Source organism: Erithacus rubecula (assembly GCF_903797595.1).
Source record: "Erithacus rubecula genome assembly, chromosome: 6".
Lineage (NCBI taxonomy): Eukaryota > Metazoa > Chordata > Aves > Passeriformes > Muscicapidae > Erithacus > Erithacus rubecula.
Window position 1 is genome coordinate 17,047,851 of NC_136688.1, and position 14,445 is coordinate 17,062,295.

General features: G+C 41.5%; 1 protein-coding gene across 1 annotated transcript in view; it reads left to right on the top strand.

Moving 5' to 3' along the window:
- The first annotated feature begins 296 nt into the window (after positions 1–296).
- The window catches only part of KIAA1549L (KIAA1549 like), a 112,521-nt gene continuing 98,372 nt past the window's right edge, over positions 297–14,445 (top strand). The window contains exon 1 of the mRNA XM_079310131.1: positions 297–396. The gene's annotated coding sequence lies outside the window, so the exon portion shown is untranslated. The remainder of the gene's footprint in view (positions 397–14,445) is intronic.

Consider the following 14,445-nt stretch of genomic DNA (forward strand, 5'->3'; position numbering starts at 1 on the left):
TTAGCAACCTTTTTAGGGAAATGCTCCAGCTGATTCCTCCTGGCTCTGAATGGGAAGAATAACGTGGGAGAAATTACAGCAAAATCTGTGTCAGACTGTAAACACACAGTCAAAGTCTGGGCCTCCAATTTCCAGGTATTATCACCAGGTTTGGTGCATCAGCAGGGGAGCAGCTGCAGCTCCTCTTTTGCAATTTCTCCTGAATTGCCCTCATGTGTCTGCATTTCCCTCCCCATGGCTGCAAAGCCTCTGTGTTGACTGCAGAGGTTTTTTTTTTGCTCTCCAGGAAAGTCTTTGTGCATGAGGTCCCCACTGGGGTGTGATTTCCTGCAGATGGGTGGTGATAAAACCTTCCTGGAGGGAGCTGGTGCAAACTGCAATCCATCTGAATCCCAGGTAATAAAAAAACAAACCAGGTAGCAGAGCTGTCCTGCACCACTCTGCTGCTCAGTGATGTGATGATCTCACTGCAGTGTCTTCAGCTGGAAAGGTGGGAAAAGTCTTTAAACAAATTGGTGCCCTGTGTTTGAGAGGTATGGATTTGGTAAATTAAACCTGGTGTTATTCCTAGCTAGGCTAACACCAGGTTGATGCATAAATGCATGTCATTCACAAGGGGCTGCTTTTGCTAAGACAAGAAAAAGGCTCAGCATTCAGATGCATGGAAATAAAAATGTCAACCCCCCCCCCAGATTCCAAAGGAATGGGAAACAAAGATTGGTTTTCTCTGGTATTTCTTAAACAATGCAATAGCTGGCACCAGCAAAATATTTTGGCAACCAATGTAAAAATGGTAAAAAAAAGAATTGGAATATAGAGATTTGTCTGAGGAATCAGTTTTTTACCACATGGCTGTTCTTTGTTTTGGAAATAATGAAAATTATTTCACTTATATGATGTTCTTTTTCATTCAAGTTCTGAAAAACTGATTTAAAAGAGACTATTACAGACTTGACAAGTTCTTCCTTTGTGTAGTTTTCCTTTAATCTGATGAGTAGTTTTGGCAGATGAATGTGTCAGTAGTGAAAAATTGGAGTTTTATTGGGGTCATGGCTAATCAGAACAGTTTTCTGTCATTGTCTTCCATGAGAGGTCTTGAAGCTGAAATTCTTAGGACTAGTTTTCAAAAATTCTTAAAATTGATGGTTTTTGTTTTATTTAGCATATTCTGGTCTGGCCTTCCATGATACTGTAACTTTGGAAGTATTTTGTGACCTTGTGGTCTTGGCTGAATGTTTTGAAGACTGCTACAGGCTTGGCTGTTGTAGCTGTCCAGTGTTCTCTTGGTTTTTCTGAATTTCCTGGTGCTCATCAGCTCTGAAAGTCTCAAAACCTGATGTGTGGTTTTCTTTGTTTGTTTATTTGGCTGTTTTTAAAAAAAATTGTTTGTTTGTTTTTTTAGATTCACAAAAAGTAGACTTGGAAAAAAAACCAACTTGTCCACTGCTGTCTGTCAGTCCCTAAACAGACAAGAGCTCTTGTAGTGGGTACTACAGGGGTGTTTTCAGAGTTGCAGCCTCCTGAATTTATCAGTGTATTTCCCCATGCAAGGTTTGGCATCTAAAATGTTTGACTTTATTGGACTATTAGAGCTTGACCTCCAAATTGTCTACAGGCAGTGATCTCTTGCTGAATAAATGTGGGAGTGTTGATTAGATGTTTTATTAGATGTTCTTCGTGGCTCTCCTGCTGTTAAAACAAGCATTATGTTCTATGGGTACCTTTCTTTAGGCTGTTGAAACACCTCTGAAAAGATTATGGACTACTGTCACATAATTAACATGAATTATTGAGTTATTTTCTAAAGGAATTTCACCAGATTTTAACAAGACCCCTTTGTGTATTGAGTGAAGTAAAACATTTATATTTTACTGGGAGTCCATGCATAAAAGTGTTGTTGACCAGCTGGGGTTACTCCTGAGCACATGAAGATTTTCCTCCAGCAATCCCATATCCAAAAGAATGACCAAGTACAAGCTTAGAGAAGGGTTGGCCATAAGAAGGAGTAGAGAACATGGGAAAACCTTTTCTGGTAAAACATTTCCAGGCATTTAGGTGACAAAGGAGCCACTGGTGTCAAATTTGCCTTCTGAAAAACGTGAGCCACAAGTTTTCTTTGTTTTAGTGAGTGATGCACATGTGGCACAGCTGCTTTTGCTTTCAGTCTCAAATGGTTCCATCAAAGGTCCTTTCCCACATTTTTCTTCATCCTTGTGGGTCTTTGAGGTGTTTTCAGTCTGGTGTCCCTCTGTCCAAGCTGCTCTGGTGTTCCTGGTTCACCAGCAATGGCCATCAGCAGCAGTGTCAGATGTAATCCAAGTTTTTATTGTAGTGCTGGTCTTCCCAAATATAAAAGTTGAATTAAGGTTACCTCTGAAGTGCTGTCCATTGATCTGATTATTCACCTCTGCTTCCAAGACTTACTTTGTTTTGTTTTTTAGAACAAGCCTACTCTGCAGGCTGTGGTGTAATTGAGAGAAGCAAGATTAATGACCTTGCAGCTCAAGTGCTTCTCCTCCTTGTGGGAGTTGCTCAGTAGCCACAGCTCTCCACCACAGCTGCACATGGACACTCTGACCCTGTACAATATTTCCAGATGTGTGGTCTGGTGCTTGACTGCATCTGCTGGGGCTTCATTGTTCCTCACCTCCCCACTTGTCATCTCAGGAGGTTTGTCAGATAGTTTTGACTTCCTCCTGATAAAAATGTTGGCTGCAAGGCTGTGAATCAGTGCCCATGTGAGTCTATTAAAAGCACTGCTGCTCAATTTAATCATTTAAAGTCTGTTGCATAGGCACCCTATCAATTTTATGTTTTATTAATCAAAATGTGAGATTCAAAGTCAAATGTCTCGCTGAAATTTAAGAATACTAGATCAAAAATTTAGTCTGATAGAAATATAAAATGAATTTAAAGTGGCTCATTGTCCATAAAAATTCAATCCTGGGCATTAATTATTCCATCCTCTTTTTCTTCCATCATCAGTCAAATCCCTTCTCTGCTAATCCAGTCTATCATTGTCATCAATATCAAAATCTCTATTGGACAGTTCTCATTTGTCCTGTTTAAATGTCACAATACTGTGGAACAAAAGTAAATGCTGTTCTTTGTTTGATTTGTCTCCTAGCACTAGCAATAAGGAGACAATCAACAATTGAGGGGGGAAAACCCAACAAACCCTTATTCCAGGCCAGTCAGTGATGCTTCACTTTGCCTGTAGAATTCTTCTTTTGTGGTAGTTTTGGCTTCCTCTGCTTGGCAGCCTGGGCCTTGCTTCCCTAGGTAGGAGAAGGAAGGGAATCTTGATATTCACCTCCTTTTTGTCCTCTAAAGTCAGCCCCTGCAATTAATGGAACCCTTGAATGCTCCAAGGGAAGCACATCTAATGCTTATCTGAAATTACACTCCAGCCCTCCAACGTGCAGAGCATCATCCCTGCTGGAAAACCAACAGCTTGTTTGGAAAGAAAAAAAAAATCAGTGATGAATTAAAAGTAGTAGATAAAGGGAGCAGGACTGAGATAAACCTTGAATATTCCACACAGTATTATCAGATATTTCAATATAGCTAATATTTTCAGTTTAATTAATAGATAATTAAAATCACCCCAAAGAAATCATCTCACAGGAGTGCATTCTCACAGTGTGGTGTGTTTTCAGCAATATTAACTTTAGGCTACAATAAAGTAGCATATTGTGCAGAGTCTGTGTAGGACAGAGTTCTGCAGCTATTATTACAACTGTCCAATCAAAGAAGTCTCTCTGTATAATTTCTGCAATTATTTAACTGCTAATTTGATTCTAAAATTATCTTTCTAGGCAATTATTGCTGAAATCAATGCCATCTACTCGTGCAAGCAGAGCAAAATTCTTACCATTGTAGCCAGCCTAAATTCACTGAATTAATGGTGAATTGCTTGGTTAATTTCCATGGCTAATTAGGTCTAACCAGAATTATCTTGACTGTGAGGTCTGGGCTGGTCAGCGAAGGGATAAAAGGAATCCTGGGGACATCAGGGGGTGGGGACTGGGTCTCTGAGCAGTGAACTGGGTCTGAAATTTGGGCTGGTTCTCCACTATATTTGTAGGGACTCAGCTGGGAGAGGTTTTTCAGAAGGTTTTCTGGGTTTTGCTTGTTTGCTCTGCAATAACCAAAAAGGTGAAACTGCTACAGAGAGCATCAAGTATAGATGACACTGATGCTCTCCTAAAGTGCAGGCTTAAATAAACTCAATTTGCAATTTTAAAGTGCCCAGCAAGTTGTACTGCTCTTCTTGAGCCCTTCAGTGAGTGGGACAATGCAAATAAATAAAGATTTATCTGGAAGATAACTGTAGTGTGATATTTGAGTTATTTGTGCCTTCTTAAAATTGGTTTTCCCCCTTCAATAAAGGGCAGGTCTTTCCAGGAGATGTAATTGTTAGCCAGAAACAGAGTGTGAAGTCACCTGCATTGGTTAAACTGGTGTACCTGAGACATCTCTGCCTCTGCTCTGTGTGTGTGACATTTTCAGGAATGAAATGTGAACTATATTCCAGTTCAGAGTGATGCACAGTTATTGTTTTGATACTGTTGGTTTCTCTTTCCAGAAAGAGGAAAGAAATACAGTGATATGTTTATAAGTCTTCTCACTCTTTTTTACTTTTGTGTTTTGTTGGGTTTTTTCTTTTGTGCCTCTGCAAACAAAGATTTATTAGTCACAGACCTTCTTCCTCTTTTAGCAGACTTTTTAATATCAGAATAAGTCATTGTTTCTCTTCAATACTATTTAAACATGTGAAAAGTTACACAAAAATGATAGCAATTGCATAATGAAAATTTATGTCTTTTATTCCTCTATTTCTGAATGAAGAATTAGATCCATTCGAGTAACACTTAGAATTCTTTTGCTGTATCAGTACTTTTCCCAATGACAATATTGGCATTTGTTCTTGTAAATAACCAAAGGATTGTAACTTTAGCTCATGCCACAGTCTCCTTAGGGAAATGATTTTTTGTGACTATTAACATTGCACCTTTGATAATTTTCATGTCTAAAGGGGGAACTTAATCTCAATATGGATCACAGAAAGGTTTTCTGTTTAATACAAGTGGATTCTTAGGATTGAGGTGGCAATACAATTTGGGAAACTTAGAATAAATTGAGTTTTATGCAAGAATTCATTTTTTTATTCCTAAAATGTCTACTGACAGTGTTGATAGAGTGGCATTTAGATGAGGTTTCTGCTGTGGTTATTTTTAAGTACTTTCCAACCTGCACATATCCCATTGTGTGCTAAAAATTGTTCTTTGGAGTATTGGATAAACTGTCTGCTGGAGAAAACTCATAGTATTCAAGAGGGGAGAGACAGTGAGGTCTCTTAAGGAAATGTCTCCTGTGGGTGCCCCAGCAAGGAGTTTGTGCTCCTGATTTGTATTCTCTCAGCTGGAAAAGCAGGGGAAATTCTTCATCTTCTTGAGGAAACAGAGGGTTCACATCCCACAGTCCACACTGAGCCTGTCCCCACCAGGAGTGGTGCAGGGATCTTTGGGTTCATTGGGAGTTTTTCAGCTCTTTTCTGAGGTTTCCATGATAGGGATTGTGCTGCAAGTGCTGTGCCCTTGGTTTTGAGGGATTTCTGGGTAGCAGGTTGTCCTGGTGTGAAGGACAGGTGTCTGCCAATAAAGGCAGGAGCTTCTCTTTGAATGTAAACCCTCTCCCTCCAAATTATTATAAATTGAAATTAAGGGGCTCTCAGGCAAAGATATGGGAATACAAATAACAGTTCTTTAGTAGGAAAATTAAAATAAATGCAGTATTACACAGAACAATCCCAAACCCTGCCAGAGTCAGAATCCAAGCTGGCACAGTCAGTCAGTCAGGGTGGTGGCACAGTCCCATTCCATGGTGCTGCATCCTCCTGCAGTGGCAGATGTGGCTCAGCTGGAGCAGTGCTCCTGGAGAAGGGGCAGTTTCCTCTGAAGCTCCAGGGATGATGTGGAAGGGTCTGGTTTTCCTCTGGAATCCAGTGGAAAGAAGGTTCCTTGGTGTCCAAAATCTCAGTTTTTATCTGAGTAGGAAAGGCTTGGCTCCTGCCCTGGCTGGAGCATTTCCCAGTGGGATGATGGAATTTCATCAGCCATGCCCTGGGACTCAGTGGCCATGAACAGGAGATATCTCCTGGAGGGAGGATGGGCTGTGGGAAGATAAAGATGATTGCCCAGCTGGTATAAAGATGGCCCATTAGCAGATAATATGTGCCAGGAGATCAGGGGCACTGCCCCAGCTGGTTTCAGCAGATGGTGACAGAACACACATTTCTGGTCAATCCTGTATTGTCAAGACACAGGGGCTTCCTGCATTGACTCCAAGCTCTCTGTTCCTCAAGCACAGCATGGGCATGTCCAACACTCCTGATCCTCACTGGGGTGTGCAAGTGTCTGAAAGGTTTTAGTTAAACTCTGCCTGGGCCTCTCTGCACAGCTCCTGCTGGCAGAGCTGCCCAGAGATGGCATTATGTGCACTTATTCATGCCACCAGCTCCAGAGAATTAATGTGCTCTAATGAGCTCTGTGCTTGCCACACCGACAGCAGTATTTACATTCCTGAGCTCAGGCTTTTGCAATCCACACTGTTGCACTTTTTGCTTCCAAAATGTCATGAATTGCAGGAGCATCACCAGTGCAGAGTCAGTGATGCACTCATGGAGCTTGCTGTATTTAACCTTGTTTTTTCATGTGTTGGAACCCTGGGAATTTTGAACTTTCTGTGCTTTCTGGCACTGATCCCTCAAAAGAAGCCTTGGAGAGCGTTTCCAAAATTGAGTGATGGAGTTGAGATCACTGGTATGGGATTGAATAGAAGTGTGTGATATCACATGGTGAAGTGTTTGGAATTTGAGGTTTTAGAATATAGCAATAGGTATGGGACAAGATGGAGGTTTTGGGGCTTTGATTTTTCTTCCTTCTTGTTCTTCTTCTTGGGTTTAGGTGGTAGTTTTTAATTGCATAGAGGATGCTGCAGTGCAGGTCACAGGTGTTTGGTCATTGGGTCAAAAGTAAAAATAATGTCAGTGTTAGCTTTTAATTGGACCTTAAAAGGCCTTGCAATGAGCAAGATACAGCTCCTTTTTTTTCACTTTTAACTTGTTAGCTGGAAGTGCTCTAGAATTCACTGCACTGTAGATAAGAATTATTATAAAACTGAATCTGAACATGAAACTTTGTCCCTTGTGCTTTCAATCCCAACTCTGACTGAAGGCAGAGGAAAAAAAAGAAGATAAAATATGAGACTGTATTATGTATTAATGTATTTCTTGGGAAACAGTGGGCATGGGGTAGTTTCTAAATCCAGAGGAGAGGGCCCCAGTCTATTTTACTGTACATATTCCCTCACCTGTGGTTGCTTTTTCTGAGTTAATCTCAGATTAAAGCATCACATTTTCATCTTCACTCTTTTATGTCAGCCTGGGCTGACTCAGATCAGACAATCTGTGTGGTCCCAGTGCTGCATCCCTGCTCCAGGCTGACAGTGTTTGCCATCCCAGTGTGACAACACTCTTTGGGGAGCATTTGCAGCAAAGAGGCAGCTCAGATCTGAATGCATTTCTCCCCAGTGCCACCTGCCAGCCCTGACACCCTCTGAAGGCAGCAGGCCACCAACCTGCCACCAAACACCTCCACAACACCCTGAGAGGCTGCTCCTTTCCTGGCATCACAGCTCTCCATTTTGTCTTTGTGTTTGCTCTTTGCCTCAGTGCATTTCTAAATGGATGTTTTTATCTAATTGTTTTTAATAGTTGTTTCTTTCAGCCCAGCTGATTCATACACTTTCCCGAGCATTTAATTTGGTTTCTGCATTAATTCCATATCAGGCAGTAATTAGAATAGACAAAGAAAGAATAAGTAGGACTGAAGTTATGAAACAAAACCGCCATGTGAATTTATTGCCTGTGGTTCTTTGGGACCCAGTCATCTGCTACAACTCCTTTTAATAGCTCCCTCTGACTTTAATGTGATCAAAACAAATGTAGCATCTTGTTCTCGAGTTCCATTTGGATTCTGCTGCTCTGTGGTTGGCACAGAACCCACGGGAAGGGTGGAGCCCTGACCCTGAACTTGGGGTACCCAAAGCATCAGGGATGCAGGGCAGAGCCTGCCTGCAGCCCTGGGCTACAAGGTTCTCTTCCCTGCCTGGTGCTGCTGGCAGAAATCTTCTACAAACAACTGATTCTGACTTCTCTGGGATTTTGCAAATGCGTTGATTTTTGATAAAATTTGATAGTGCAAGAAACACGAGGTAACATTTGGAAATATTTTGGGGAACAAAACCAAAGCCCTGGATTTTACCTTTCTCCTCCCAGTCTGTTTGGAAGATTGACAAAGCACAACCTCTCTCAGTAACTTTTTAATCCTTTGGCCACTTTCCATCGAGTTTGTCAGAGATAGAGCTGTCTGCTGTCTCAGGTTCTTCCTGCTTTCATAACAGAGATGGAGGGGAGCTGATAACAAGTGCTGGGCTGTTATCTGCCATTTCCTGATGCTCCCAATGAACTCCCCCAGCATTCCTGTTTTATTGTGGCAGAGGGGCACTGATGTGTGCCCTGACACTGGCAAACAAATTTGAATTTGTCATGATGCTGGGTGAGGAGCCTGGAGCCACTTTTGGGTGTAGGGACAGTCTCCACTTCCCAGGAACCACCATAGGTGCAGCTGGGAAGATTCCTGGCACAGCTGTTGTTTCATTCCTCCAACAAGCAGTACCAAGAAATACAAATTGTTTCTTAAAAGGTCTGACCTATTTCTCCAGGCTTTTCTCATTTGAAACAAAACCCCTGTCAGCACTTGGTCTTGTTTACACAAACACATGTACACATGTAATAGTTCCTCTTTAACTCCATGAGCATCATCCTGCTGAGTGCTCCCTTGCAGTTCTGGGTCCTGCATTCATCACTGTGGCACTAATTTAAACTTTTCAGCACTTTTTTTACAGTGTGATTGTCAAAAAAATAACCCCAAACAAACTCCCTCATTGCATATTTCAAAAATACAAAATTATATTTTGTCTTCCAAGGCATCTTGCATTTAAGCTATCAAGTGTCAAGCACTGAAATTTCTCAAAATAAGCTTTTAATTTTTTTTTTCTTTTCCTCTGAGAGATTATTCAAGAATTGTTAGCTAACTGGTATCAAGTTTTTGGGTAATCCCATGAAGAGGTGATGCAAATGGTGCTCAGCCATTTCTTTGGGGAGAGAGAGAATAAAAAGAGTACATGCTGCAGTGGGGAGCTTTCAGATCAGTGATTACATTATCACAAAGTGTGATTTAAGCTTTTATGGTAAAACAAGATGAAATTAACATAAACTTTGGTTCAAAAATAGCAATATGTTCCAGTTGGAGCTTTCAGAAAATGCTCAGAAGTAAATAGCAAGTTGGGCTCTTGGAAGCTTCTCTTGCTCACCCCTGTTGCTGCCTCCTGGAATGAAAATAAAACCTGCTCCATCACTCCTTGGTAGCTGGGTCAGGGCTTGTGAAGGTGCTCCCATGGTTACAGGAGTGAAAAGGCAGGATCCCAGTAGGAAGCCATCCCTATTTTGAGTTTGCTGAACTCTTCCTGTGATTCTCTGGATGTGACAACCTAATGCAGCAACCTGTGTGGTTCCTCCTGTGTCCTGATATTCAGTGTTTTATCTACTGGAGCACTGCTCCTCGTTGGAGGGTGCAATATTACAGCTAAAATTGACATCAGGGCTTTCATCAGCCACGAGCTGAGTTTTACAGCATCCTATTTCTTATAATTTTCACCCTTTTTCCAATAAGAAAAAAAACCAAAACCAAGCCATTTTAAGTACCCAGGGGTTTCTAAAGGCTCAGTTTTAAGCCTAGGTAGCCCAGGCAGCAGGGCTCAGTAATTTTTAGTGAGTCAGTAGCACCAGAGCTGGCTGCTGAGAGCTACAGAGGCGTTTGGGTGCCTGCAGTTGCAGATGGGAGCCTGCAAGATCACTGGGGGAATTTAAACACTTTTTTAAAATTTTTTTTTTAAAAATTTCACTGCCTCTCCAAGGGGCTGGTGGCTTCTCAATGAGTAGGTGTGAGCTGGCAGCTCCTGCAAGTCTTACCAGGCACTTCCATGCCTGGTTTGTAAACCTGCCCCTGAGGCTCTTGTGATGAATTGTTCCAAGCCCTGCATTAGTTTCGTGTTTGTTTTGTCATGCGTGCAGGCACTGCCCTCTCTGGATTGTTTGCAAGGTGATGTATTGCAGGTCATCCTCTGCTCAAAGTCTCTTTACTTGCCTTTGGTGTTGAACATAAAGCACCAGCCCTTCGTGTTGCTAGCAGTTAAAGGATTAAAAATAGCTGGCACACATCTGTGTTAATTTTGCAGTTAACAGAGCTGCTGCAAGGTGCCTGGGCTATTCAGTGAGCAAAGGCTGCTGCTTACTCCTGACTCTGCCTTATGGCTCCCAAAATGCCCTTTTAAAGGTGAAAGAATCTCTGCCCTGTGCATGTGCTCACACGAGTTTCAGGCTCTTTTGTATGGGGTGTTTTGGTGGCTGTGCTAGACTGGAATATTAAGTAAATGTATTTCTGTGTGAATGTATGGCTTGCATGCAAATGTCTGTGCTTTTTTGAATTCCTGCTTTTTCCCCCATGTTTCTGCAAGACCAGCATGTGTTTATCTGAAGGTGTTATCTTTAGAGTTGCTGTTTTCATGAATATTTGATCCAATATAGGGTGCCCAGCTCCGTGATTTATGTTAATGAATTAACAATCGCTGCAATTTCAGAATATATGAAAGAAATGGAAACTAGCTCTCTCCCTGTATTTATTTCCTCCAATTTGTATTCCTGATTTGCATTTGAGCCACCCACACTGCTCCACAGAGGCTGGTGGAGCTGGGGAGGGCTCTGCAGTTTCCTCCTCACTGGTGCAGGTTTTTGGGGTGGTTCCCTGTGTCACTGCTCTGCCTGGAGCTCAGCAGTGGGTTGGTGGGACAGGGACATGGGGGCTGTGACATGTTTGTTACAGGAGATGGATGGGCACTCCTGCTCATCCTGCCTGGGCATCTCCATCACTGCCATCCCTGGCCTTTGCCTCATGAGGAATGAGCATTTTAAAATTCTTTAGCCTGAAAAAAAGATGAATGGAGTTTTTTTGCAGTCATGAATTACCATTCATGGAAGTGATCAAGGTGGTGACTAGAGACTCACTACTGGCTCTTTTCATTTATTTGTATTTATTTGCTGCATATCTCTCTAAGCCACTGGCTGCTGTACAAACACCAGGCTCAAAGGTCACCTCTCCCCAGCAGCTCAGGATGCTTCTGTCTGCTGATGGGCAAAACCTTCTGTGCTGCTTTGAGATTAATCTGGAGTAGTTTTCCTCCTCCATTCAACTTCCCAAATTATCTAGGGGTGCTTTATCCCATACAGTTCCTAGATCAGGTGCTCAGGAATGAAACATGGACATCTCCTGGCACCACAAAACTGGATTTTGCTCCCTCTCCCCAGACATGCATTCTTTGCTGATGAAAGCATTTACACATGAGAAAATGTCTGTCTTCCACTTTTCCCAGCTGAAAGTACAGCCAATTCACTTCAGGGAGCTACATGGGGCATTTTTTAATTAATCCTCCCCATAAATGTTGACATTGCATTACATGATTGGGATAATGGGTACTAAACTCAGTGGCTCAGGGTTGTTTTCCAATTATCATTTTGCAAACATAAAAGAGAGGGAGTAGAGTGAGGTTCTCCAAAAATGCCTTCTGTTATGCAAGGTAATATCTTTCAATCAAACCACTTCATTACCACCTTCTGGTTTTTGGCATTTGTAATTCTTAGGGAGCTACTGAATTCTACATGGTGATTGTAAAACATGAAGTTGAGGTAGGCTGCTACTTATCCTCAAATCTGCTGGATTAGGGTTTGCAGGATTTTCAAACATTTTAAATCTTGATAGTGAACAAGGTACATTGAGCAGAATCTGTCAGTCAGCAGTGAAAAGGAATCAGCACTTTATTATTTAGAGCACTGAAAGTAATTCAATGAAATTAACAGAAAAAGTCAATTATATCAAATTGCTATGGCAGATATTTGGACTGAAAGTGCAATGTAATATACTTATATCAAAATGGAAAAATCACATGTAGTGTAGGGCTGATCATTAATTTTTTTTGCATTTTTAATGAGCTCATTTCCAAATGAACCTAGTGATTTCACTGCAGTGTTGATTTTCCTCACCTGCAGTGCACTTACTGTGTTATTAATGTCATTTATGAGCAGTGCTACACTAATACCTCAAGGTGCACATTGGCAGTGCTCCTCTTATTAATGGTTTACTGCTGTTGATTCACACTTGGTAATTTTTTGTCACAGCACAGGATACCTCTTTTTGTACTCCCTTCTTTGAACCTCTCAGCTCATTTATCCTCTAAAGGGGCTCAGTGAGTGGAGGGAGAATGTGGAATGAGGCACCTGAAGCATCTTCCATGCAACTTCTCTCCAGCTACAGTGTGCTCATCATGGGGTAGTTTCTGCATTGCAAGCAGAATTCATTTGCTGTTAATTTATGGAAAATGGCTGAATGTTGATCATCAGGGTAAGAGAAGCCTCCATGTGAGTGTTTTTGTTGAATTGCTGCTGACAGCACTCCAGTGCTGCACCATGATCTACTCACTCTTATCTTTGCACGTTTAGCAGAGTTCCCTGTTCCAGCAATTAAATAAGTGAACTATTATTGTGCCATATATGTTGATAATTAAGAGATGAGGTGGCTGAATTTTAAGGTGCAAGTGTAACTACTACAATTTACACCTCATTAATTATAGCCAAAGTAAGGAGTTTTTAATAGTTGCTTGGATAAATCATCTTTTTTCTTGCTTGGGCAGTATTACCAGACTGTGGGATAAAATCACTTAATGACCTGCCCCTTTATGGTTATGTAATTGGAAAGAATTTTACCTCAATGAGCAACATCAGACCTGGGAACCCTTTGGTGGGGAGGGGAAGCTGCTGTTGGTTTTTATTGGTGTATAACCAGAGTAAATGCACTGGCACAGCAGTGATGCTGCAACGAGAGCACAGAAATCTGGAAATTGGGAAACATTGCTATTCAATACCTACAGAATAGTCTTTAATTTCATAGTCGCTTTTCTCACTTATTTTTAAAGCCTTTGGAAGTTTTTATCTGTTTCAGTAAATAATGGATTAAAAACTAGGAATGAAGCAGGGCTGTTATCAGCTGGAGGATTTGGAGGGTGATTTTTGCAGTGGAGAACAAATGCAGAAAGGGAAGGGGCTCCTGGGACAAGGCAGCTGCCATGGGCTTGGTGCTTTTGAGTGCAGAGAGTGAGCACAAGAGGGTTTGCTCACGATGCTCATGCAAAATGTTTCAAATCAAATTTGAGTTTACCCTTTTCCCTGAGCGTCTAGATTGAGAAATCTGGGGCCTGATTTAGAATATGTGTGTTGAGATGAGGGAGTTTTGACAATGCTGCCAAATTCTAACAGGTCTTTAGAATGAGTGAATTGTCATTTCTCAGAGGCTTGTATTGAGTAGATTTGGCTGGATAATCACAGGGACAGTAAATGACACATTTCTGTATTTCACACTCCTGCTCAGAAGAATTTGTATGCTTGTGTTTCTCAAAGAAGGAGCTGCAGGAATTTCTGTGAGGACAGAATAGCAAGTCTCATCCTGAATTTTCTTTTCTACAAAAAAAAAAAAAAAAAAAGAAACCATAATCTATTTTATTGAAAACCCACATCCCTTTAGGTCTGATTTAAAGATCATCTCTACATACAACCTCCTCTTGAATATTCCAGTTTAGAGAGCAGAAAGAAGTGAAAATAGGGCATTGTGGAAAGAATTCAGCTGCAGGAGTCCCTGCCAGGGATGCCTCTGACACAGCCCCTCCTGTCACATCCAGAGAGCCACAATCAAAGCTGCAGATGAGATCTGGGGACTGAACTCACCTGCACCAGTCCAGAACATCAGCACTGGGGGATTTCTTGCCTTCCCTCCTTTTTAAGTCTTCAGTGGGCTGTGATTTGTGGTGCTTTGTTAAGAGGGTTTCACAGTGTTAGCTCTGGTTTCAGAGGGAAATTCTCATTTTCCCCTAAAGGAGCTGCCAAGACAGGTACCTGGCAGGATGCAACCTGGCAAAACTACTTCACTGTTGGAATGGTGATTTACATATAAATATTTAAATATTTACAGCTATTTCTCCAGAGCTCCTTAGTATTGATAAAATGAACAAGTCTGATTAAGGAATGTCTGTTGAGTCTGTGGTGACTTAGAACAATGAACAGGGGAACAGTGAAATTTTCCTTTCTTGCTTGGAAATGCTCCTCATGTGGTTTTGTGGCAGGAGTGATTGGAGTTGGCACCAAAAACTTGCATCAGCCCTTTTTGAACCCCCCCATTAACTTGCAGCCAGAATTAAGTACCAATTGCTTTTATGATA